This window comes from Tamandua tetradactyla, chromosome 3 (assembly GCF_023851605.1).
Source record: "Tamandua tetradactyla isolate mTamTet1 chromosome 3, mTamTet1.pri, whole genome shotgun sequence".
Classification (NCBI taxonomy): domain Eukaryota; kingdom Metazoa; phylum Chordata; class Mammalia; order Pilosa; family Myrmecophagidae; genus Tamandua; species Tamandua tetradactyla.
In genome coordinates this window covers 211,244,591-211,269,705 of record NC_135329.1, presented here as the reverse complement: position 1 = coordinate 211,269,705, position 25,115 = coordinate 211,244,591, and the positions used below count along the sequence as shown (strand labels likewise).

Genomic DNA, 25,115 nt, shown 5'->3' with positions numbered 1-25,115 from the left:
ATTGAGCAAAATTATTGAAAACCTTTAAACAAAGTATGTGTCCTGTATAAACTGTTTTTTAATTAAATAGAAGAAAAGGAACAGATCCTACTTGTTTGTTCTATGAGTTTTGACATTCCAAACAAGACAGAGACTAATTCCAATCTGACATTTCTTTTGCTGACAAACAATTGGATTGTTTCCAGGTTTTGGCTATAATAAATACAGTTGCTATGAATATTTTTGTGCAAGACTTCTTATAGACATATGTTTTCATTTATTTTGGGTGATGACCTAGGAAGGGAATTGCTGAGACATAGGGCAAGTTGAAGTTCAAGTTTACAAGAAACTCCTAAACAGTTTTACAAAGTTGTGTCATTTCATACTCTTACTGGCAGTGTGCATGTATTCTAAATTTGCTCCAAATCATGGCCGATATTTGGCATTGAGTTTTTTAAATTTAATTTGGTTCTGAAATGGTATCTTGTGGTTATCACTTTCATTTTCCTGATGACTGATGATGCTGAGCATCTTTTCTTGTGGGTTATTTGAATATCTTATTTTGTGAAGTCTCTGTTCAAATGTTTTGCCCATTTTTAACACTATGGCCTCTCATCGTAAACTAAGCGAGAAATAATGAAGAACTGAGCTGAGGTAGTCCCGTGGTGATAAAGAGGAGAATATATATTCATGAGGTGTTTAGGAGGGAAAACTAACTGAATGGCATGAAGATAAGAGAGCATCTAGTTAAGGCAGAGCGTCAGGTTTCTGGCTGTGTGGTTGATGACAGCAGTGGTGATTTCATTCGGAGACAAGGAGTTAAGTTCCTAAGATTTTGACTCTCGTAGCATGACTCAATAGAAGTCTTAGAGGAGGCTTTCTGGTCTTCACCCCCCAGCCCAACTCTAACATCCAGTCTCCGCATAACTTCCACCTGTAACCACTGTTGGGAATGCACCTAGAGCTAAATGGACTGCATTAGACTGCACACTTAGAAGTATACTAAATATGTTCCCATTCATCTAAAATTATCTAAATGCTACAATAGTTGAGAATTTCTAGGAAGTCTATGTAAGAGAAAGAGAAAGGAAACAACTCATTTTGTGCTAGTTTGAAATTGTTATGTAGCCCCCAAAATGCCACATTCTTTCAATCCTAATCTGCCTGGTGCAGAAACAGAGATGCTTGGAGAGCCAATACAGAGAAAGCTGAGATGCAGATGTGTGGAAATGCAGAAGCCCCAGGAGATGCCAGGAGCTCAGAGAGCTGACAGAAGCTAGACAGAAACCAGAGCCCAGCAGGCATTGCCATGTGCCTTTCCATGAGATTCCAAGCAAGCCAGAACCTGGAGAGAGCCAAGGGAAGCTAAGGAGAAGAAATTTAGAGTTGCTGTAGAGAAGCTAAGTGTTTTGGCTTGCTAAAGTGCTGGAATGCAAGATACCAGAAATGAAACGGCTTTTATAAAGAGAATTTATTACGTTACAAGTTTACAGCTCTAAGGCCAGAAAATGTACAAACTAAGGCATCCAGGAAGAGATCCCTTGATTGAAAAAAGAACAATGTCTGTTACATAGGAAGGCACATGGCTGGCATCTGCCAGTCCTTTTTCCAAGTTCTGTCACTTGCAACTTCTGATGCCAATATTTTCCTCTCTAAGCATCTTGTGGACTTTCACTTAGCTCCTCTGGGACACAACTCTGGATTCTGGCTTGCTTAGCATCTCATGGGAAAACACATGGCAACATCTGCTGGGCTCTGCCTATGTCTGGGTATCTGCTCTCTCTGTTGGCACTCCAAGCATCTCCAAACATCCATGTCTCTATCAGCTCTGAAGTAACTGTTCTCCAAGTGTTTGCATCTGAGCCTTTTCCAAATGTTTCCCCTTTTAACAGATTCCGGTAAACTAATCAAGAATCACCTTGAATGGGTAGAGTCATATCTCCATCTAACCAAAAGGTCACACCCAAAATTGGGTGTGTCACATGTCTATGGAAACAATCCAATCAAAGTTTCCAACCCTAAACATTAGGTGTGTCCTAACAAGATTGGATCAGGATTAAAACACGGCTTTTCTGGGGCACATGCTATTTTCAAACTGGCACGCTAAGAAAGGACCAACAGGTGCTGGACATGTGCGTTGCCATGTGACAGAGGACACCGGACACCATTTGGCCTTTTTTGGAGTCAAGAAGCTAAGAGAAGAAATCCAGTGTTTGCCCCATAAAAGCTAAAAAAGGACTAGCAGGTGCTGGCCATGTTCCTTCCCATGTGACAGAGGGAACACTTGGAGATTCTTCTTGTGTTTAGAGTCTATCTCTTGGCTCTGTTGTCTAAATCTATAGCCAGCTCTTTCTTCAGAGTCAAGGTATCTTTCTCTGGATGCCTTAGTTTGGACATTTTCAAGGCCTTAGAACCATAAACTTGCAATTTAATAAATCCCCTTTATAAAGCCATTCCATTTCTGGTATATTGCATTCTGGCAGCATTAATAAACTAAAACACATTTCAAAATTCAACAAAATGTTAGTCTACAATCTCTGTAGTATTTATGCCCACTGATAGAATTTATTTGGTTTGGATTTTTGTAAGAGATATATTTCATCATCCAAGCCTCAAATAATCCTGCCCCAGAACAGAGCATTCTTGGGGCTGTTAAAGAGATGACTCTTATATTCTCCAAATAAACGTGGGTGTCATTTTCTTGGAGACATTTACCACATAATGCATATAATGATATTTGCCACATAATTTCCCATGAAGAACTATCTTTGGAGAGAGTCAATTCACTTCTCGGTTGATCCAGAATTCCCAGATAAATATAAGTGTTGCTGCTGATTTAGAACAAACTTAGTCATAGAATGGTTAATACCTCATAGATCTGTCACAAAAAGACTCTATTCTGAGTCATTTCCTGGGAAGGCCAGATACTTTCATCAGTCTACCTTTTTCATGATTTCTCTACCATTGGGTGTGTATTTGAATGCATGATTTATTATAAATGCTTTTGGGTGAAAGCTTCTGATGTAGTAAGCATAAAATGAGCTCAGTCAGCCTCTTTGCGTATAATTTTGCTTTCATTGAGCTATGAACATCTTACTTGTGAAATCAGCTTGCTAATAGTCACATGGCTTAAATATAAGAAATAAACTCACATGGAAAGAAATCCATATGAAGTGGATTTTATATGGTAAAAAGTAAGGGAATAACCGAACATCTCTTAGATTGTAGTGTGAATACTGTGGACTCGGAGCTATAATCTGAGTGCTTTTTATTCCTATGGTGTTTGTTTGCTTGTTTTGTTTTGTTTATCCTGGGAGGTATGGTACATGTAAGCATTATTTAAACTACAACAAAATGTTGCATTAAAGGAGTTCATTGAAAAACATGAGATGTAGACTACAGAGCCAAGAGATTGACTCCAAATATAAGAAGTATCTCTAGAAGCAAAGAATGTGGCAAAGTAGCAGTAATCACAGAAATATATGAGAGACCTTCCCTTAACTGAAGACAGACATAGTCTTCAAACTGAAAGAAACTCCAACATCAGGAGAAATGAATGGAAGGAGACCTATAACCAGGCATGATTTTTTTAGGAATAAAGGAAATTTCTTTATTAAAAGCATTTTAAAATTTGCTTCAAAAGGAGAACACACAGCAGGCTGACCTTATACTTATTTTCTACAATGCAAAGTAGTGAAAACAACAAAGGACTATATCTATACTTGCAAGGCAAAGTTAGCATAACCCAATAATTCTATAATTTATCAAACTATTATTTATGTGCGAGAGTGACAGAAATAAATGTTCAAGTATAAGGCACCTTAGAAAGTATAATGTATTTGTTTTCTATTGCTGCTATTAAAGGTTACCACAGACTTAAATGGTTTAAAAATACAAGTTTGTTCTCTTACAGTTCTGAAGGCCAGAGACCCTGATATCATGATGTTGGCGGAGCTGTGCTCCTTCTGGAGGCACTAGGTGAGTCTCTGTTCCCTTGCCTTTTTCAGCTTCTAGAGGCCGCCCATAGTCCTTGGCTCATGGCCCCTTCTTCCAACTTCAAAGCTGGCAGCGTAGCTTCTTCCAACCTCTCTGACTCTCACCCTCCTGCCTCCCTCTTATGAGGACCTTGGAGATTACATCAGATCCAATTGGATAATCCCGGGTAATCTCTCCACCATGGCAAAATTCTTAATCTAATCTGGAATAACATAGTCACCAGTTGCAGAGATTAGAATGTGGACATCTTTGGGGGTCCAGGATTGGAATATTCCCTAATAATCTCCAAAGTACATTGTAGAGCTACCATGCTATTTACAGCAGAATAGGCAGATAGAAAAGCTGTGAATGGGCCCAAACATACATAAGAACTTAGATTAATGGGAAAGAAATCCAATACATGTTGTTAGGAAAACTAGGAATCATTTGAAATTGAAAAAAAAAAAAGGTTAGGTCCTAACTCATACTTTCTGCCCCTGCACAACTAAGATTTAAATATACAAAATGAAACCAGGAAAGTAGTAGGTGAAATTAAGTGAATAATTCTATCATTTTAGAGTGGAGATGAAACTCTAAGTACGACCCCCAAGCCAGAAGCCATAAAGGGAAAACACAGATATATCTGAAGACATAAGCATTTAAATAACAAAATAATTTCTGTAGGTCCAAAGTATCGGTATGCCCAAAGCTAAATGTTGAAAGATGAATGAAAATTTATTGGTGTGAGGGATCTTAATTGGCTCAAACTATCCACAAGGTAAATTAGCAACATATGTCAGAATTTCAAATGAGCATCTTTGTACCAGCAATTATATTTTGTCTCCAGGTGGCTGGCATCCTGCCTGGACAGCCAGCAGCAGGCTGTGCAGCTTCCCCCATGCTTTCTCACCTCACAGTGATGACCTGCAGCCCTGCTTTCACTACATCTTCACTCCCTTTCAGAAGCCCTAAGCACACGCCTTCGTATATGCTGATTCTTTATTCTTGCTTAACTATTGCAAATCCAGGGGACTCCCAGAGCCAGCTCTGGCACTGGGAGGATGATGTGAGTGTGGGCAGACAGCATACACCCATATGCATGGCCTTGGCACCAGGTTAGTGGCGTGTACCACCACTGATGGAAGGGCGGCATCTGCCCTTGTTACATCCCCAGACAGCAAAGCCCCTTCTCTCTCTGAGTTTGAAAGATTGGTAGCAAATAAGTTACACTCTTCTCTCTCCCTTTCAAGTATATTTTGAGGGTGTTTTTTGCTCACTGATCATCAACAAGAAAAATGGGGGGAGGTGTGAATCCCTTAAAGTTGAGATGCAAAATAAATGTTTTTAGGGTGGTGTGACGGTGGCGGATTTCTCACCTGCCATGCTGGAGACCCAGGTTTGATTTCTGGTGCCTGCCCATGCAAAAAAAAAAAAAAAAAAAAAGATCAATCAAAACAAATTTTTTTAGATAAATTCTAAATCATAATAGCATTTGACATTCCAATTGCCTATGATTTTTTTTTGAATCTCTGTAGGTGAAAGTTTCCACCCGTGAAAATGCAAGCCTGTCACTCCTCTGGGGAAACAAAGAGTCTTTAAATGAATTAGCCGATGCTTAGCCAGCACCTGCCAAGGGCAGAAAATACATTTAAAATAAGTTAATTCCTCACATAATTAAAATATTAAATCTAACTCTGGACTTGTACACACACACACACATATTCACACACACTGTCTCCTCCAAAAATTAGGTAATATATTTCATCAACAACATTTGACTTCAAATGGGCACAACAGATCCATATTTACAGATTCAAAGTTTAAAACATTTAAGAGTCTCCAACCCACTCTCTTCTACTGACCTTTCTTGCCTCCAGGACCTTTCCCACTTGCAATCTGCCCTAAACTATTATCTTTCAACCAGCTCTACTGTTTCCATGATAATGTAGATTTTTAGTACAATTATTTAATTGTGATTTCTTTGAATTACATGGGTAATAATCATTTATGTAGGAAATCCAGAAAAGCCAATATAAGAAATCAAAATCCCTCAGAATCCTACAAAATCAACTACTGTTAACATTTTAATGAGTATCTTGTGTCTTTATATAGTTTTTTTCCAAAACTAGTTTCCCACTGTTGGAAATCCATTTTTTTCACTGAATATTTCATGAAACTATTCCATGGGATTGTGTATGCTATATTTATTGGTTGATGCATTTCCCCATTATGTGGATTATTATAACTTGTTTAACTTAACTCCCTTCCATTAATATTTTTGTGGTTTTTGTTTTTGACTATTTTGAACAGCCCATCTAAACCTTAGTGCACAATCATGCTTACACATTTAGCGTGTAACATTTTAGTAGCATTAGTAACATTGTGACATTTAGTAACACTAACTTACACATTAAATTTGTAGAAGTAGAATTTTTCAAAACTTTACATGTTTCAAACATTTTATGCATAAAGGAAAATCGCCCTCTGAACATCTATAATAATGTACAGTCCCAAACAGTATGTGAAAATACTCTCTTCCCTGCATCTTCACCAACCTGGATATTATTTCCAAATCTTACTCAATGGATAGGCAAAGTGTTCAAACACATTTAAATCTTACTCAATGGATAGGCCTACTTTAGGAATATTTCCAATTAAAGGATATGAATTTTATATTTCACATAATTTATGTGATTCTCAAAGGTATGCAGAGTAAAACAATGACACCAATTCATATATAAAGTAAAGAATTAATTGTCTACATGTATATACTTGCCGACCTTGATTTCATATCTTGGAATGGTAATGATAGTGAAGTAAAGACCACGCTTTCTATACCTAGCTATTTCTGAAAATGGGAAAGGAAAGGAATACATTTTGTCAAGCTCAATTCTATGTGTAAAAGGTTGACTCTTTAAGAAAATGAAATGGCAGAAAATGCATAGTAATTCACCTGAAAATAACTTACACTGATATTATTACAAAGGTTTGTTTTTAAATTTCAAAGTAGAAGTGATGAGTTTCTTGCATGGAGAACTTCAATATCCAACTCAATTGCTTCCATGGAAATAATTTAAATGTATAAGTGAACCCTGATGAATAAAACCTTTTATCAATGCTTAAACACTTGGGGACATCAGGGGAAAACATGTAAAATGCTGCTATTGCCTTTTCATAAAGAACGTGGAATTCTGAATGTCTTAGAAATGTTTTTCCAGACTACTGAGGAAAAATTATTTCAATCATCAAAAATCTTCAAATCAGTCACTCAACAACCCTTTACTCAGGGCTCCCTATTTGCCAGGCTTTCTAAAATTGTGCCTTTCTTTAAAGAGTGCATGGGAACCATGAAAATAAATAAGTGGTCCAAGTGGATAAATAAATGTCTGTTATTGTGATTTTGCCGGAAAATGTGCATGGACAAGGCAAAGGAGGAATCTGAAAGATAAGAGAGCTTACTTGCATCTCTTGCCCTGGATCTTACAAATGTTTAAGGGACAACTGAACTAGAAAGACGATAGGCTGGGCAGCTCAACACTGCAAGTTGCATCTGGCTCTGATCCATCTGTTCCTCATTCTCCTTGGACCATCAGGCTCGGTAGGGTGCATTCTCCTCATGGCACAGGAGGGCAAGGAAAATCAGATGGGAGGGCCACAGTGGCTCAGCAGGCAGAGTTCTCGCCTGCCATGCTGGAGACCCAAGTTTGATTCCCGGTGCCTGCCCATGCAAAAAAAAAAAAAAAAGTCAGATGGGACTTCTTAAGGTCTAAACAGGATCTTAGGAGACATGGAGGAGCCAAGAGGTAGGCAGGTGTTGTCGGCCCCATCTCTGGCCGTGTAAATCAAGCCAACCCTCCCATGAACCATAAGATACTCAACAAATCAGAGCTGCTAGGGAAAACAATCCCTACCTCAGGTAATTGCAGCCCCAGTTTATTCTCACCTGTTGCTATGCACTTGTATTTTTAGTTTATAATTTTTAATGATGAATGCACATGTCTGTTATCTGGTTCTGGCCACTTGAGCTTGGTCAGTGTATTCAGTTTTCTTTTTCTAGTTTATTACAACCGGCTTCCTAGTTTATTATACCTGGTCTTTATATGTTGCTGATGGTAGAATCTTAGGCAGTTTATGCCTGAAATACTCCTTCTTCCTTACCTGTCCTTTACCTCTAGCCAAGAAGGGGACCTCATTATGAAAATGAGGGGTGCTACCTTATCCTTGGACAAAATTAAATTGGTTCCCTGGATTTAAAAGAAAAAGAAAAAATAAATCTATTCCAGCAAGAGGCAGATCCAAGGATTTCAGGTGTGTGCCCAGTCTTACCTTGCCATGTACTAGCCAAGTTAATAGCGCAAAGTATTACACAAGTTTCTACAGCTGACCAGTTAGCTGGGCAGCTGTATCTTCTAGGATGGACACTAAGGAAAGATGCAAATGTGAACCAACTTTATTCTTACTAAAGCTAAGTAAGAGTAGCAGAAGTTCCAGAATTCTCTTCCATCATTCTTCAAGTCTTTGGCTAAATTAAGCTTCATGTTGTTAACCTGAAGAGGTGACTGTGCAGAGAGATGTGGTAGATGAAAACTCATCCTAGATTTTCCCTGATGTCAGCTGAGTTGCCACCTCTGAGTAGCAATTCTTCTCATGACTCAGATTTCACTTCTTTACTGTTCCAATGAGTAGATATTCCTTTTTAAGGTGAAAACTGATACCATGAAGATAAACTCATGATTATATGTAAGTACAAGAAGAGACATTTCTGACACTCTCAAGGAAGGAAGAAGGCCTTAAGATAGTTTTATATAATGATATATCAAAATAGAAAAAAAAACCTTAGTAACTTTGCGTACTTCATCTAGCTCCGCATTCTCTTTAGAATAAAATCATCCTATTTTTCCATTTGGATAAGCTGACAGCTCTGCTTTTCCATTGTGAAAGTTTGGGAAAGACTTGATTACTTGCTTCAACGTAAGATATGCGATTTTCCTAAAAAGCCTACTTATACAGATGCATTTTCAATAAAGGCTCGAGAGTCTAGGGAAAAAATTGTGATTAATATACCATCAGAGTTTCAATACAGCCTTCTGTGTTGAAAGGATTTGAGATAAACAATCGAGGATGTTGCAATCCTCGGGGTTTGGTTATGCAGATAATAGCATCTGACTCTTCCTGCAAATGCAGCTAGTTTAACCTGAAGACAACTGACACCCTTAGGAAAACAGACTGTAAGCACCTTGAAAGCAGGAAACTGGTGTTATGTAGCGGGGATCCCTGGCATAGAGCTCACTTCCCAGGACCCAGGGAGAGCACAGTGATGGTTAAATGAATTCATGTTTATGTGCCTACCAAGATACATAGAAACCATGGGCAGAAAATCAATACCTTTTGACATGTTCCCTAAAGACCATATCCACGTTAGTCCATTGTGCTGGTTTGAGACTGTTATGCATCCCAGAAAAGCCATGTTCTTTTAATCCTAATCCAATCTTGTGGGGTCAGACCTATAGTAGGGTGGGATCTTTTGATTAGGTTGTTTCCATGGAGATGTGACCCACCCATTTGCGGGTGTGACCTTTTGATCAAATGGAGATGTGACCCCGCCATTCAAGATGGGTTACAAGAGTCCTTGTAACACAGACACAGACCTTTGGAAATGCTAAGAAATGAAATTCAGAGATTGTCTTGGAGAAGCTTAGAAAGGTCCCACAGAGGCTTTGAGAGAGGAGGCCACTGGAACCAGGAGTGGAAAGCAATGAAACCCGGGAGCAAAAGCCCTACAGACATCACCATGTGCCTTCCCATGTGACAGAGGAACCCAGATGCTGCCTTTCCTCCAGGAAGTATACTCTTCTTGGTAACTTAATTGGGACATTTTCATGGCCTTACAATTGTAACTTATAACTTAATAAATTCCCTTTATAAAAGCCAATCCATTTCTGGTATATTGCACTCTGGCAGTTTTAGCAAACCAAAACACTTATATTACACAGCCTTCTTCAACTCGGAAATGAACCCATTCTTTCAGCATGCATTTGTAGGTCGCTTACTCTCCACTGAACCCTGTCCTTGCATATGCAAATAGGTATTCACCAAAATCCTTTTTCTCCTCTTCCTGCCAAAATCCCAAATGGCATTTACAGAACCCCTTTGTTGTTATCATGGCCATGTGTTTTAGTTTGCAAGCTGCCAGAATGCAATATACCAAAAAACAGAATGGCTTTTGAAAATGGGAATTTATTAAGTTGCAACTTTACAGTTCTAAGACCATGAAAATGTCCAAATTAAGGCACCAAGAAGAGGTTCCCTTCACTCAAGAAAGGCCAATGAAGTTTGGGGCTTCTCTTTCAGCTGGGAGGGCACCTGATGATGTTTGCTAGCTTTCTCTCCTGGCTTCTTGTTTCATTAAACTTCCACGGGGACATTTTCCTTCTTCATCTTCCAAAGGTCTCTGGCTGCATGGGCTGTGTTGATTCTGGCAGCTCTATTTGTTTTGTAATTTCTCCAAAATGGTTCCCTCTTAAAGGGCTCCAGTAAGCAACCCCACCTTGAATGGGTGGAGACACATCTCCATGGAAACAATCTAATCAAAAGTTGCCATCCATAATTAGGTGGGTCACATCTCCATGGAAACAATAAACAAGATACCACCCAGCAATATTGAACGATTAAAGGACATGACCTTTCTGGGGTATACAACAGGCTCAAACCAGCACACTATGTGTCTGAGTTCTAACCAATGGAATGTGGAGATAAATGTAACTTTCCTCCAAACATGGTCCATAAGAACTTCCTAACTGTACTCCTCCATGCTCTTTTTCCCTTTTACTGGTTAGAATGGAAACATGCATGGTACCTTTGGAAGCCATGTATTGAGGATGTAGAGTCTCCTTCAGGCAGAGTCCCTGAAACACATGGCCAGGACTACTATGTGACTGAGAAAAGAGCATCTATTGTGGTAAGCCCCACACCAACTAAAACACCAGGGATGTCCAAGTCAGAGGAGGAAACATGGTCCCTTCCCTCAGGGATCATCCAAACTTAGCGTAGACCTGGATGTGCAGAAGACGTCTACATGGTCCAAAGACAAAAGCCCCATATGGCTTGAAGAGTCATGTCCTATCTTCCCAGTGATCAACATGGCGTAGGCCATAGATGATTATTTATCATCAGGTCCTTCAGATGCCCACACAAGAAGTCCTTGGAGGTCTTCCCTGGTTGGAAATAAGGACTAATGTCCATCCAAAGACTGACTACCTCTCAGGTATAAATATAACGCAGCCATTTACCAGATAAAAAATCTGAGCATCAAGGATGGGTTCCTAGAGGAGGGCCAAATGATGACTCTGACTCTTTAGGCTTAATCAAGATGAATCAGATATTGCTCACAAGTAGAGAACCCTCATCAACAGAAGTAAGTTTTGACTGAGTATGTAAGTTTTTGAGAAGTAAGTTTTGACTAGCTCCCAAATTTAAGGTATGCTGTTTGCAAGAGGGAAGTGTTTCTAGTATTTCATTTAAAGGATCCCAATATACTCAAATTTTAAGGTGCATTTATATGTATTTTTCATTTAATCCTCAAAATAACCTTGCCGATTAGTGAGGCAAGTTGGTTCAAGATCATAGAGTCAGTGGTGAAGTTAGAATTCAAATCCAATACCTGATTCTCTGTTCTTTCCCATTAGTCTTATGCAGGGATAGACATTCTTTCCTCAAATAGTTCCAGTATTTCTTAGTATCCCCTGTGAATCAACAGATTGGGAGCAGATTGAAAGTTCAACCCATGGGCCAGGATCATATGTTTGATGGCTGTGCTCCTTCCCAACCACATTGCAGTGCCTTGCAGTGCCATAGCAGCTATGATGAGGAATTCTAGTACAGCACTGTGCAAATGTCACTGGGTCAAGATGTAAATGTTGTGGTATCAATCTGCATCTTATATTCAGCTCCCTGGGCAGACTACAAATGATGAAGATCATAAAGGGGAATTCTGGGCTATTCACTATGAATGTCAAGGCGATCCTGGGTCTGAGGTTTAACTGGTATATTGGAATCTCAGCTTCTGCAGAATTTCGAGCCTCAGACATTGCATCTTCCTCTTTTCTATGCCTCATAAACATCCTCTTCACGTTATCAATTTCAATTCAACAAATACTGACTGTGCACCTAGTAAGAGAAAGTTTGCTCTCATACAACTGTTACCCATCTCTTTGAGGCTACTAATTTTCAGTTCCCCCAAATTGTAAAGATTCTATAAATGGGAGATCTCAGCTCAGGTATTTCTAATCTGAAGCAAGGAAGCTTGTTTCTTCTCTCCTTGTACAATGAATAATTTAAGATATGATCTGTAAAATTTGACTTTCATCTTTGCTCCTTAGTCTTTGCAATGACCATGAAGATGAAGTTAAATAATCTCCAACATGGGGTTATGTCAGTGAAAGTGCAGATACTGCTTGGGGCATGCTTTCCATTGCTTGTGTCTATTTTCACAAAGAACTCTTGGAAGTAGTCAAGTTGTCATATGCTAAATTTGAGATTCAAGGGTTTCTTGGTTTGTCAGGGCTGCTAGAACAAATACCAAATACTGGGTTGGCTTAAACAATAGAGATTTATTTGACCAGAGTTTTGGAGGTGTATTAGTCAGGATTCTCTAGATAAACAGAATCAACAGGGAACACTTGCAAATATAAAATTTGTAAAAGTGTCTCACGTGACCGCAGGAATGCAGAGTCCAAATCCACAGGGCAGGCTGCGAAGCTGACGACTCCAATGGAGGGTCTGGATGAACTCCGCAGGAGAGGCTCACCAGCCGAAGCAGGAATGGGGCCTGTCTCCTCTGAGTCCTCCTTGAAAGGCTTCCCGTGATTAGATTTAGCATCACTAATTGTAGAAGACACTCCCCTTTGGCTGATTACAAATGGAATCAGCTGTGAATGCAGCTGACATGATCATGACCTAATCCTATGAAATGTCCTCATTGCAACAGACAGGCCAGCACTTGCCCAATCAGATAAACAGCTACCACAACTTGACCGAGTTGACACATGTCCCTAACCATGGCAGGAGGCTAGATATCCAAATCAAGGACTTAACAGGCCATGTTTTCTCCAAAGTCTGTAGCATTCTGTTCGCAGGCTGCCATAATCCTTGGAGTTCCTCTGTGTATTAGTAAGAATTCTTTAGGAAAACGGAAGTGAAAGATGATAGCTGTAAATGTCATATTTTTATAAGAATTGTCTCACACAACTGTGGGGATGCACAAGGCCAAATTCCATAGGGCAGACAGCAAGCCAGGGACTCTGATGAAAGTAAAGATGGAAATCCTTTCTTCTGATTATTGGCACCCTCTCTTCTCCTTCTACAGCCTTCAATGGATTGGATGAGACTTCTATTCATCAATCAGTTGATTGTAGATGTAATCAGTCATAGATGCAATCAACATACTGATAATTTAAGTACATGAAATGTTCTCACAGTAACAATCAGGTCATTGCTTTCTTGACCAAACAACTGGATGCCAAACCATGGCCAGTTTGACACAAGAACTTAACCATCACAGTCCACCCCTTGTCAACTTGGCACCCGTACACATCTCCTAAACTATTGCTTAATCTCTCAATAAAAACAGTAACAGTCACATTTTCTCCTAACAATATTCAACTATCCTGCATACAACCAGAAATGGACTAAGTTTCCCCAGAATAGGGTGCAAGCCCTTGGGTAAGATTTGCTCTTAAACTTGATATTCCATAATTCAAATACTCCAACATGAAGCTAATACAATCTACATCATACAATAAAAGGACAAGATAGGGAAGAAAATAAAGATATTTGCTTTAAGTATGTATATATACAAACATACTCATAACAAAACAAGGAAGATGCATTTATAACCATCACAGTCCTAATTTCTATAACTGGTCACATGGTCACAGATTATATTTTTAACTACCTTCTTCCAATATGTATTCAATATTCTCTGTACCCTCAGCAAGCACCTCAGCTGGCCATAGTTCTTTGCCTGGTGGGGTGACCCAAACTTTCCTTCCTGAAGTTTCTGGGCCATTGGTAGTCCTGCCTGGATTGAGTTTTACAGTTTTCTATGAACATTAATCACAGGGCATGGTAGCACTAAGAGATGCCCTAGCAGATCTTCTGTATTCCAAGGAAAACTCCATTACTTGGGTTGGGTAATTGCAGTCCTACTTCCCTGGGATCATTCAGATCAGGCGGTACAGTAATTCCCTCCTTTGGCTGTTGGCTAAGAGGCATGAGGATCCAAAAGTGGCCAGTAGCAGTCTTAACTTCTGGTTCACTCCTTTTAGAACTAAAAGAGACCAGCAATGCTTAAGATTTCAGGGTCAGGAAGCAGAACTTTTCCTAGTGGAATACTAGAGGTAATAGTGAGGGGTGCCACTCCCATTTCCACCCCTTGATTCCTGGATCCATGAATCCTGGCTATAGGATGAACAGCACCATAGAGTGAACACTGATTTAGAGCATACACAGCCTCTTGGAGGACATTGCCCCAGCCCTGCAAGGTATTATTACTAGTTTGTACCATAACTGAGTCTTCAAAAGGCCATTCCACCATTCTATCAATCCACCTACCTCAGGATGATGGGGAGCATGAAAAGACCAGTAAAGTACATGAGCATGTATTATTATTATTATTATTATTATTATTATTATTATTATTATTATTATTATTACTTTAACACGGGCAGGCACCGGGAACTGAACCCGGGTTCTCTGGCATGGCAGGCGAGTATTCTTGCCTGCTGAGCCACTGTGGCCCGCCCTGAGCATGTATTATTTTCCACAATTCATTTGCTATGAAATGGTTTCCTTGATCAGAAGCAATGCTGTGTGGAATACCATGATGGTGGATAAGGCTTTCTGTAGCTTGGGCAGAAGTATTGCATACAAGGAGGGCAAACCCCTATTTGGAGTATGTATTTATTCCAGTTAGAGCACAATGCTTCCATGGAAGGGGTCCAGTGTAATCATGTGTCACCATGTTTCCTCAGGGAATGGTGCCATGCTGGGAACTGAGAGTGGGTCTCTGCCGCTGGCAGATAGGACACTCAGCAGTGGTTGTAGCCAGTTCAGCTTTGGTGAGGAAAAGTCCATGCTACTGAGCCCATGCATAACCTCCATCCCCATCACCATGGCACTTTGTTCATGAGCCCATTGGGCAATGGCAGGAGTGGCTAGGGAAAGAAACAAACTGGTATCCATAGGACAGGTCATCTTATTGACTCGGTTATTACAATTCTCCTCACTGAAGTCACCCTCTGGTGAGCATTTTGTGGGACACAAGTCCATTTCATGGTCATAAGCCCATTTTGTGGACTTAAACCATCACACTCTGTCACATTGCAGTCTGTCTCATTCTCTGGCACCTTCCAACTTCTGGTTTCTGCTGGCTGCTGGCTTCTTCTGACTGATGGTTATCTAAATTTCCTTTGCTTATAAGGACTCCAGTCCTATGGATTAAGATCCACTCAGATTCTATTTGGCCGCACCTAGATAGAATCTTTGAAGATCCTCTTCACAAATGAGTCCACACCTTAACTAATAATAGTATCTCCAAAGGTTCTATTTACAAATGGGTTCGCACCCACAGAAATATGCATTAAGTCTTGAGCATGTCTTTTGTTGAGCACACAAACATCATGGAACACATGATCCAATCTCCAACAAGGGAGATTTTGTTTTGGTAAATAATTTTATTATAATGTTATGAAATAAAATCTTATAAGCCAAAGAGATTTACTTAAGTGGTTTCATTTAAACAGTGAACTATTACAAAGCTTTGAAGACTGTAAATTATAAAAATACTTTGGTAAAAGTGCAGTTTTATTATAATACATGAGACAATGTGTTGTTACAGGCTGTGCAATATGGTAGAAAAGTTCCTAGAAGCAAACTGGAGACTCAGCTTGTAAGCCTTGAATCACTTCTGGGTCATTGACACATCCATTTCTGCACCTCAACTTTTTAAAAAGTAAACTTCATTTTTTAGAGCAGTTTTAATTTGCAGAACATTTGAGATGATAGAACAGAATTCCCACATACCCCATACCCAGTTTCCCCTATTATTAACATTTTACACTTAGTATGGTACATTGTCACAGTTAGTGAACCAATATCAATACATTATTATTAACTAAAGTCCATAATCTATTCAGATTTCCATAGTTTTCCTCTAATGTCTTTTTATGTTCCAGGATCCCAACATCTAGTTGTCATGTCCCTTAGGCGCCACATGGCTGTGACGGGTTTCTCAAACTTCCTTGTTTTTGATGAGCTTCACAGATTCAAGGAGTACTGGTCAGGGATTTCATAGGCTGCCCCTCTACTGGAACATGTCTGATGTTTATCTCAGGATCATATGGAGTTATGGGTCTCCTCGGTTTTTGTGTCTGTAAAACAAGGGACATTTCAGAGATCTAACTAGGGTTGAATGGGCAGGAGGTCAGAACAACAGTTGCAAGCATGGACCATCCTGTGCAAATCGGGACCTATGGTCCTCCTATCATTAAGGTCTTTCACTGTAAAAATTCCTTGATCCCCATCCAAGTATATACAAGTATATATAATTGAACTCAGCTAAAAATGTGTAACATGGCTTCTGATGAAATCCATTCTAGCTATAATTAATAGATAGCTATCCATGGTCCACTATAAAAGGGATTTAATAGCTATTTCTGTTTGTTACTGCTTGTTTTGTTTCACATAGGTAGAGCTCCCTTTCTCCTAAATATTGCTTCATATATTAATTGATTTGTTCAGGGAATGCTTTCTCAAAATTCTGCACAACAATGAGACAATATAATCCCTAGCTGGGTATCTTCTGCTGACTAATTTACCATAACGGATTACCATGAACTGGTTGGTTTAAAACCACAGAAATGTATTCTCGCACTGTTCTGGAGCTCAGAAGTGCAAACTCAAGGTGTTGGAAGCGTTGGTTCCCTCTGGAGACTCTGAAGGAGCATCATTCCCTGCTTGTCCCCCAGCTTCTGGTCTATGCTGGCATCGCACCAACCTCTGCCTGACTTCAAGTGGCCATCTCTCCTCCATGGGTCTCTGCACCTTTTCTTTTTCTGTCTTATAAAGGGCACTTGTCATTGGATTTAGGGCCCTCCTTAAGTCTGGGACAATCGCACCTTGAGGTCCTTAACTCCATCTGCAAAGACCGTATTTCCAAATAAGGTCACATTCTCAGGTACTGGGAATTAAAATTTGGACATATCTCTTTGAGGCCACTGTTCAACTCACTATTCTGTGTTATCAAACAATACAGATGTATTAAAAGCTTAATATTAGAATAATTTACTCAAAATGCCAACAGATTACCACTTTAGAAGGCAAGTAAAATCAGATCTAGCTATGTGTTCTATGTGGCTGAAAACCTAGGAACTGTAGATGATAAAAAGACTGATCAAATACATACAAACACCACTAGTGTAGCACTCAGTCTTTCCATTGATACTCTGCATGACCTGAGCCCATTCCTTCTGGAGACATGATTTTTTATTTAATGTGAGAATGCAGATAAGGGAGTTTCAGAGCAACAATAAAACCTTCCAGCAAACCAGTGCCCTTCTTACTAGGAAGAGAATGCATTATTATTTATATTACCCGGGAATATAGCAGTCATTTTCTAGTGAAACTGGAAATGGGAATATGAATCTTCTACTGTACTGTCACCTTTCTATTAATGTTCAAATGAAACTCTTTGAGCCACTGTGCAAGCCCAGTCTTCTCCTAACCCCCACCACCCCAGGTTTTGGGGATTGATAAGTGAACAGCAGGAAATAGTCTATTACTACTCATTGTAATGAGTAGTAATCATTGTAAATGTATGATACCAACCCAACTCTCAACCCCAAAATACTGTCCCTTCTCCTGCAGCTGCTGGGTGTTCCTCACTCCTTTATTCATTCAGCAAGTGTTTATTGAGTTCCTCCTAGTTCTCAGCACAGCTCTATGTGATGGCCAAGACAAAACTCTTGCTTTGGTGACAACTCTCCTTATAATCTGGTGAAAGAACCAACAATTAACAGATAAATAGTTACATGATAGAACATATGCTCTCTCTTCATCCAAAATATGGGCACATCGCTTCTTCATTCCCCCAAGCTTCTTCTGCATTAAACTGTTGTATACGACAGTTCCTTGTTGAAGGATTTATGATTATAGAGTAGAATCAGAAATACCTCAGTTTAATCTCAGACTATATTATTCCTATTCATTCTCTGGCCATTCTCCGCCAAAGGGCTTCCTTTACTGAGACTCTAGCCTCTGGACTTCAAACCCTTGAGCATTTTCTTCCATTTTCCCTCATCATGGAGATTCAAGGTCTTCATCCCTGCCCAAGGAGATGTCTAAAAAACACCCAAATATTCTGCTACTTCACCTTGTAGAGCAAAATAGTTTCACGTTTATGTTCCATAGCCTGGCCCTCTTGGAAGGATTTTCCAAGCAGAAGAGTCATTCAGCCCTGTGACGACTTCTGCCATGTCTCTACATGGAAGAAAGAGATGCTGGTAAACTGTTTCAAAGGGCTGAAGCCTCTTAGGTCTGACTGAAAGAGAATGGGGACCTGGATCTCTGTCCACCAGAGACTGTTCACATCCAGAGAGTTCTGGTGCTCTGTGGTCTCCAGTTGGGAAACCCTGGACTAGGCAGTGGCTACCGAGTAGTAGCTGTACTGCCTGTGTTGGTTAGGGCATAATTGGGCTTCCAGATTTGATGTCCAGTTCCCTAAGAACTTAAGACAGAGCATACTGCTCTCTGATTTAAGGTTCTCAAGATGCCAATGGATACATTGCCATTCATTACACCCCCCTCCTTTCCTTCCAGAGTCTGAAGCAGAGCAGCGGCAATGGGGTGCCTGAGTGGGAGAAAGAGATGAAGGATGGTACAGAAGAGTGGAGAGAATTTTTGCAAACAATGGATGTGTTGAGGACAGGGTATGGGCAGAAAATAAAGAGATAGATACCAAGATGGCACTGAGGACTTCCTTCTGGGCAAGCGGGAGGAAATGCAATCATAACAGACATCCTTACTCAAAGCAGAGGACTGAATTTGAGAGGAAAGGGAATGGGTTCCCTATTGGATCCATGGTGTTAACTTTTCTCTCCTGTCCTAGAGTTTCAATATGTGACCTCATAGGGACAGAATTATGTGTATATGTATGACCTTGTCATAGCTATGAACATAGTCAGTCATCCTTCTCCTCTCCAAAATTCAATTTTAATTTACAAAATACATTAAATAAACACCTAATAGAGGACACAAATGTAGGAAAACACTAGACGCTTTAGAAAAGTCACCAAGACTAATGAGCCACCCACAAAATCGACCTCTGTGGTCCCAACACAGGTAAGTGACAGTTCAGTTAAAGGTCATTAACAAATAAAAATTGTGATCAATTATTTAAATCGAGTTTAAAACAAATGCAGTGCAAAGCTTTCCCAGACCAGACACGATCGATTTACTGAAAATAACACGGTACCTTCAAGAGACCAGCCAGGCCTAAATCAATAAAATTACCCCTGCTGATAAACCCTTTACTCCAAGACCAATTTATCATCATCAGTACCTTTTAACAAAACGAGCATTTTATGTATGACAAAGGGGATTCTTGGTGGTTCTTTTCTCTAAGGAGGAGTAATTTGTCCTCCTTTTCCCATATGTGATCCCCTCTGGTTGAGATTATGTTCCAAGGAATTGACGGGAATCCGTTTCGTTGCCTCTATACCTCTATTCTGATTCGAAACTGCAAGTTTCAGTGTTCACTTCAACACCATGATCACTTTTTGTGCATCTGGAATAATGGTTCTTTACCTTTTTTTCTCCCATTACAAGACAAATGATGGATGGTGATTAAATACAAAATCCTTTCCAGGTGACCCAGGCCTACCCTTGATTCCACCTTCTCTGATCAACTTACAAGCTTACAGAAAGCCAATGAGTGATGGTGGCAATATTATAGGGGAAATCTAGTCTTGGGACTGAAAATAAAACATGCAAACACTGGTGTTCAAACTGCTGTTAGAACCACTTGTCATGATGATGATACCTTGATGCAGGAGTGCAGTGTTTTTGATCAAACTTCTTTGCAAGGAATATATTTTAATGACTTTTAAAAGGAATATGCATTAGTGGAAGAGAAAGGAGCATGACCTTGAAACCTGTTAATTAGGAAAAATGAGCATCCAGTTCTTCCATGAATGTCACAAAAGCCTTTCTGGGGTGGGGATGTGACTGCTTCCTCTTTATTTCCCTCCTGATACTTATCCTCCTTCTAATTCCCCCAGCTCCCATCACCCCCACCTCCCACCCATTTACCGGAGCTTTATTGTTAAAAGGACAGTGGTAATTTGAGTGAAGTCTTCCAGTTTGACCAGTAAATGTTTACCCTGACTCTTTTTCTTGGGGGATGTGTAGGTTCTTTGGAGACATGCTCCTCCCATGCCTGAGGATTTCTTATCTATTGTGTCCACGGTATGGGCAGATACCAGGTGGGCTCTTGCTCCTTCTGCTACCCCCCAGGGAAATCCAGCCGTCGCTTGAGCTTCTTGCTCATGAGATCTGCTTTCCACACTCGAGACTCTTTATTGCAGGACCTGCCATCACCCACTCACAATGCCTCCTCACCCACATGAACTCCTATGAGGAAGTGTTCGGGGTCTCCTGGAACACATGCCAGCCCCCACAAGCCCACCCCTCCTACCAATAGCCCATTAGAATGGGCAGGACCAGTCTTTACATGTGACCCCGTGTGGTGGCTTCAGAATCGCTGAGGCTGCCTACTGCCCAGATTCTCCGTTTTTTCCCACCACCCAGCAATGAAAGGCAGGACAGAGTTCCTCAGACTGAATATGCCTCCAAGCTTCTTACGTTGCGTGGTGATGACAGAGGAGTTTGGGGCTTCAGGCGGGAGATATTAGATCTCCTTGTGTTATGGGCATATGAAAATTGGGCGATTTTCTGGAAAAATTAAGAGAGAGATCTATATGTACTCACCAAACTGCTGAGGCAAACCAAACAGTTGTCCCTTGGAATGCTGTGATGTTCCCACCCCAGGGCCTTGACACTTGCTCTTCCTTCTCCTGACTCATCTCCCTACAGCCGCCCTCTTGTTTGCTGACTTTCACTCGTGCCTCTTCTCAACTGTTACCTGCCCAGAAAAGCCTCCTCTGAGCATCCTACCTAGAAAAAGACACCCCTGCTCTGATGGAGACCCTTTTTCCTTTACTCTGCTTTATTTTTCTTCAAGACATGTAGCATCTCTTACCACTCATTAAAATAAGGGTGCCTTTGTTTTATTGCCTATCTATCACCAGCGGGAGATATCATCCACAATGTCTTGGGCTTTGCTTTATTTACTGCTTTATTCCCAGCTCCAAAATATTGCTGAGCATATGGGAGGCACTAAAATAATGGCTAGATGAGCAAATGAACTTCATTCTCATTATTTTTCAACTCCAAGTTCTTGTAATGGTCTACTTCACTGACTCATTTTTCTGCAATGATCACCATCCCTGTTAGAATCCAACATATTGGAATTGTATTTTTCATCTGAAATCTCTCTTTTCTGATCTGAGAGAGGATCCCTCTTGAGAGGTGCAATGTTCTTCTGAAATTTGTTGGTACTTTAGCCTTTTGGTTTCTTACAGTGGATTTATTTCATAAGGAGAGAGATTTTTTCTAATTCTGCACAATATTTCCCCTCTTTCATCTCCTGGGTCTTTGCTTGCACAATGGATATATATAAATATATATTTTATTACCTGTTTCTCCATATCCTATCCAGCACTTGTAGTTTTCTTTTGTGTGTGTTTTTAGAAGTTATATTCATATCCCATACAGTCCATCCTAAGCGTACAAATCCCATACCTCCTATAGTTCTTTATTATTGATATTTAGCTTTGGTATAGTGCCTTTGTTACAATCAAAGAAAGAATATTACAAAGTTACTGTTAACTATAGACCTTAGTTTGCATTAATTACGTTTTCCCATATACTACCCTGTTACTAATGCCTTGTAATAGTGACACGCATTTGTTCTAGGTCACATAAGAGCATTCTTGTATTTGTGCAATTAACCACCGACATCGTCTACTCTGGGTTCTGCTAAGTTATGCAGGCCCAGTTTTTATCCTCTAGCTTTCCTTCTGGTGACGTACATAATCCTAGCCTTCCTCTTTTAACCACACTCACACTCAGCTTTTTAATTAGACTATAGTATTGTGCTACCATCGCGCAGTGTTGTGCTTTCCATCTCCAAACATTTACAATCAACTTTATTAAACATTCTGGACCCCTTTAACATCAATTGCCCAGTCTCTACCCTCTGTCTATCTCCTGATAACCTAGGCTCTCAAATTTAATTCTCAGAGTTTACTCATTATAGTTAGCTCATCTTAGGGAGACCATAAAATATTTGTACTTTTATTTATGGCTTCTTTCCCTCAACATAATGTCCTCAAGGTTCATCCACATTGTTGCATGTGTCATGACTTCCTTTTTTCTTATAGTTGCATAATATTCCACCATATGTGTATACCTCAGTCTGTTTATCCACTTCTCAGTTGGTGGACATTTGGGCTGTTCCCATCTATTGACAATCGTGAATAATGCCACTATGAAGATTGGTGTGTGAGTGTCTATTCTCGCCCCTGCTTTTAGTTCTTCTAAGTATATGACCCTAGTACTAATGGGGCAACTTTAGACTTAGCTTCCTGAGGAATAATTAAGCTGCCTTCCAGAGTGGTTACACTATTCTATATTTCCAACAACAGTGAAAAAGTGTAACTATTTCTCCACATCTTCTCCAATACTTATAGTTTTCTGGTTGTTTTTTAGGTTTGTTTTTTTTTATAATAGCCATCTACTAGGTGTGAAATGGTATCTTACTGTGGTTTTGATTTCCCTAATAGTTAGTGAAGTTGAGCATCTTTTCACATGCTTTTTTTTTTTATTAATTAAAAAAAATTAACTAACACAACATTTAGAAATCATTCCATTCTACATATACATTCACATGCTTTTGAGCCATTTATATTTCCTCTTTGGAAAAGTGTCTATCCACCCATTTTTTAATTGAGTTGTTTTTCTCTTTGTTGCTGAGTTGTAACAATGGTAATTCTAACAGGCTGGACACATTCTTTCAGAATATCATGGTTTGCTCAGTATTTGAAGTGGAGATGGCTTCTGCTAGAGATTATGTGAGGACATATAAAAATATTTCAGTATGAAACAAAGAGAAAAGGAAAGCTTGTTGCTTCCAGTTTTGTTTTTTTTTTATCATATTGGGGGCCCAGTTGCCCACAAGAAATAGAGAGAAGGGTATAATCAGAAGCTGTTGCTTGCCTGGAATCATCCTGGAGTACTGAGGAGGCTTTGCAATGTCGACGTGGTGGCAGTCTCTACCTTGGTGGGTCTGAACATCCTGACCCACTCAGATGCCATGACCCAGGCCTGGTGTGATCTGGCAGAAACGCCGAGGCTGCCTCTCCAGGCCTCTGCTTGGGTTCTGTGTGCTGATTGTGAAGCCGTGATTTCCTCCCAGCTTTGCCCCCAGAGTCTCCTGTCTTCTCAACCCCAACACCCCAAGCTTTGGGTGTTGGGAACCCCACTGGAGAGCCCCCTCTTATTTCCCAAGCATAATTTGTCTTCACATCAGGTTCCTGGCAAATTGGTGAGCTCCTCATCAATTTCTGGTCTGGTCTATGTTGAATTTGGTAGAAACCTCTCTAAGTCTCCATCCTCTGAGCCTGCGGGTATCAACCCTTCTTAGATTTCACTGCCAAAAGATATTTTTCCCGTTTTAATCATTCTTAATTCACTTCCAGTAAATACTGGGGAGGAGGGAGTTGAGAACATGGGGTTAAATTATCATGAACAAGAAATATAATTATTTAAACCTTCCAATTGGATTTTGTCACATGGATTCAGCTTCCAGTTATTATAAGTATGAACCTTTGTTCATATACTGATTGACCATGAGAATTATTCTTTCTTGAAATAACCAAGTCCTATTCTATTGTTATACCTTTACACTTATTTTCTTAGAATTGGTTTGTATTCTTTGTATATTAAATGTTATTGGGACTACAGTCTAAACTTATGAAAAAAAAAAGTCAGTTCCTAGATCATCTAGCCCAAAAATGTTGGAAATTTAATAAATATTTAAATATAAAAAATAAGATAATAAAATACAAGTAAAGAAAATGTAAGCAAATCTTCATATAATATTGAGGTAAGAAAATGTGTTTCCAAGCATGATACCAAAAGCAGAAAAGTGATATTTGGAAAAAGCAGAAAAGGAAGGCTATAAAGGATTACAAGAGATTATTAAAGTTTTGATGAAAAACAGAAAAATTACTGCCAAAACCCAAACTAGGTAAATGACACTCTGTGGAAAATATTTTCAACTTACATGAGCTTTACTATAGAGAGAGCTCTTAAAAGTCAATAAGAAAAAAAATGCTTTAAGAGGAAAGTAAAGAAGATAAAATTCAAGAAAGAACAAAAATGTGAAAAAGTTTGATTTCAGCATTGATCAGCAAAATGAAGGTTAAAATAACCATGTGACTTCATTTTTCATCTCCAAGATTAAAAAATGAAAAAAGAATAATATTCAGGGTCAGTCAAGTCTGGCTTGAGAAAGTCCAAATATTTGTGCTGGGAATCAAATTTGGTACAACTTTCCCTGAAAAGGCATTGCTTCCATATGAAGAGAAAAGCCCCCCTAAAGTGCACAGCCCTTTGCTTCAGTAGGTGTCTGTGGTGGTTTAGGGTAAGTGCTGCACCCCAGGAAAAGCTGTGTGCTCTGGGTCCTGGTGAAGGAGAGGGTAGGACCCTGTTCTAGTTTGCTAGCTGCCGGAATGCAACACACCAGAGACAGATTGGCTTTTAATAAAAGGGGATTTATTTTGTTGGTTCTTCAGAGGAAAGGCAGCTAACTTTCCACTGAGGCTCTTTTCTTACGTGGAAGGCACAGGATGGTCTCTGCTGGTCTTCTCTCCAGGCCCCTGGGTTCCAACAACTTTCCCCGGGGTGACTTCTCCAAAGGCCTGGGCTGAGCTGCAAGTGCTGAGATGAGGAATGCTGAGCTGCTAGGCTGTGCTACATTGCGT

General features: G+C 39.8%; 1 long non-coding RNA gene across 1 annotated transcript; it reads left to right on the top strand.

Annotated features, from left to right (window-relative positions):
• Positions 1-2,821: 2,821 nt before the first annotated feature.
• On the top strand, positions 2,822-18,970 carry LOC143676642 (uncharacterized). The gene is made up of 3 exons (XR_013172229.1): positions 2,822-2,947; positions 3,893-3,957; positions 18,829-18,970. It is a non-coding gene; the product is annotated as an uncharacterized LOC143676642 (long non-coding RNA).
• The last annotated feature ends 6,145 nt before the right edge of the window (positions 18,971-25,115 follow it).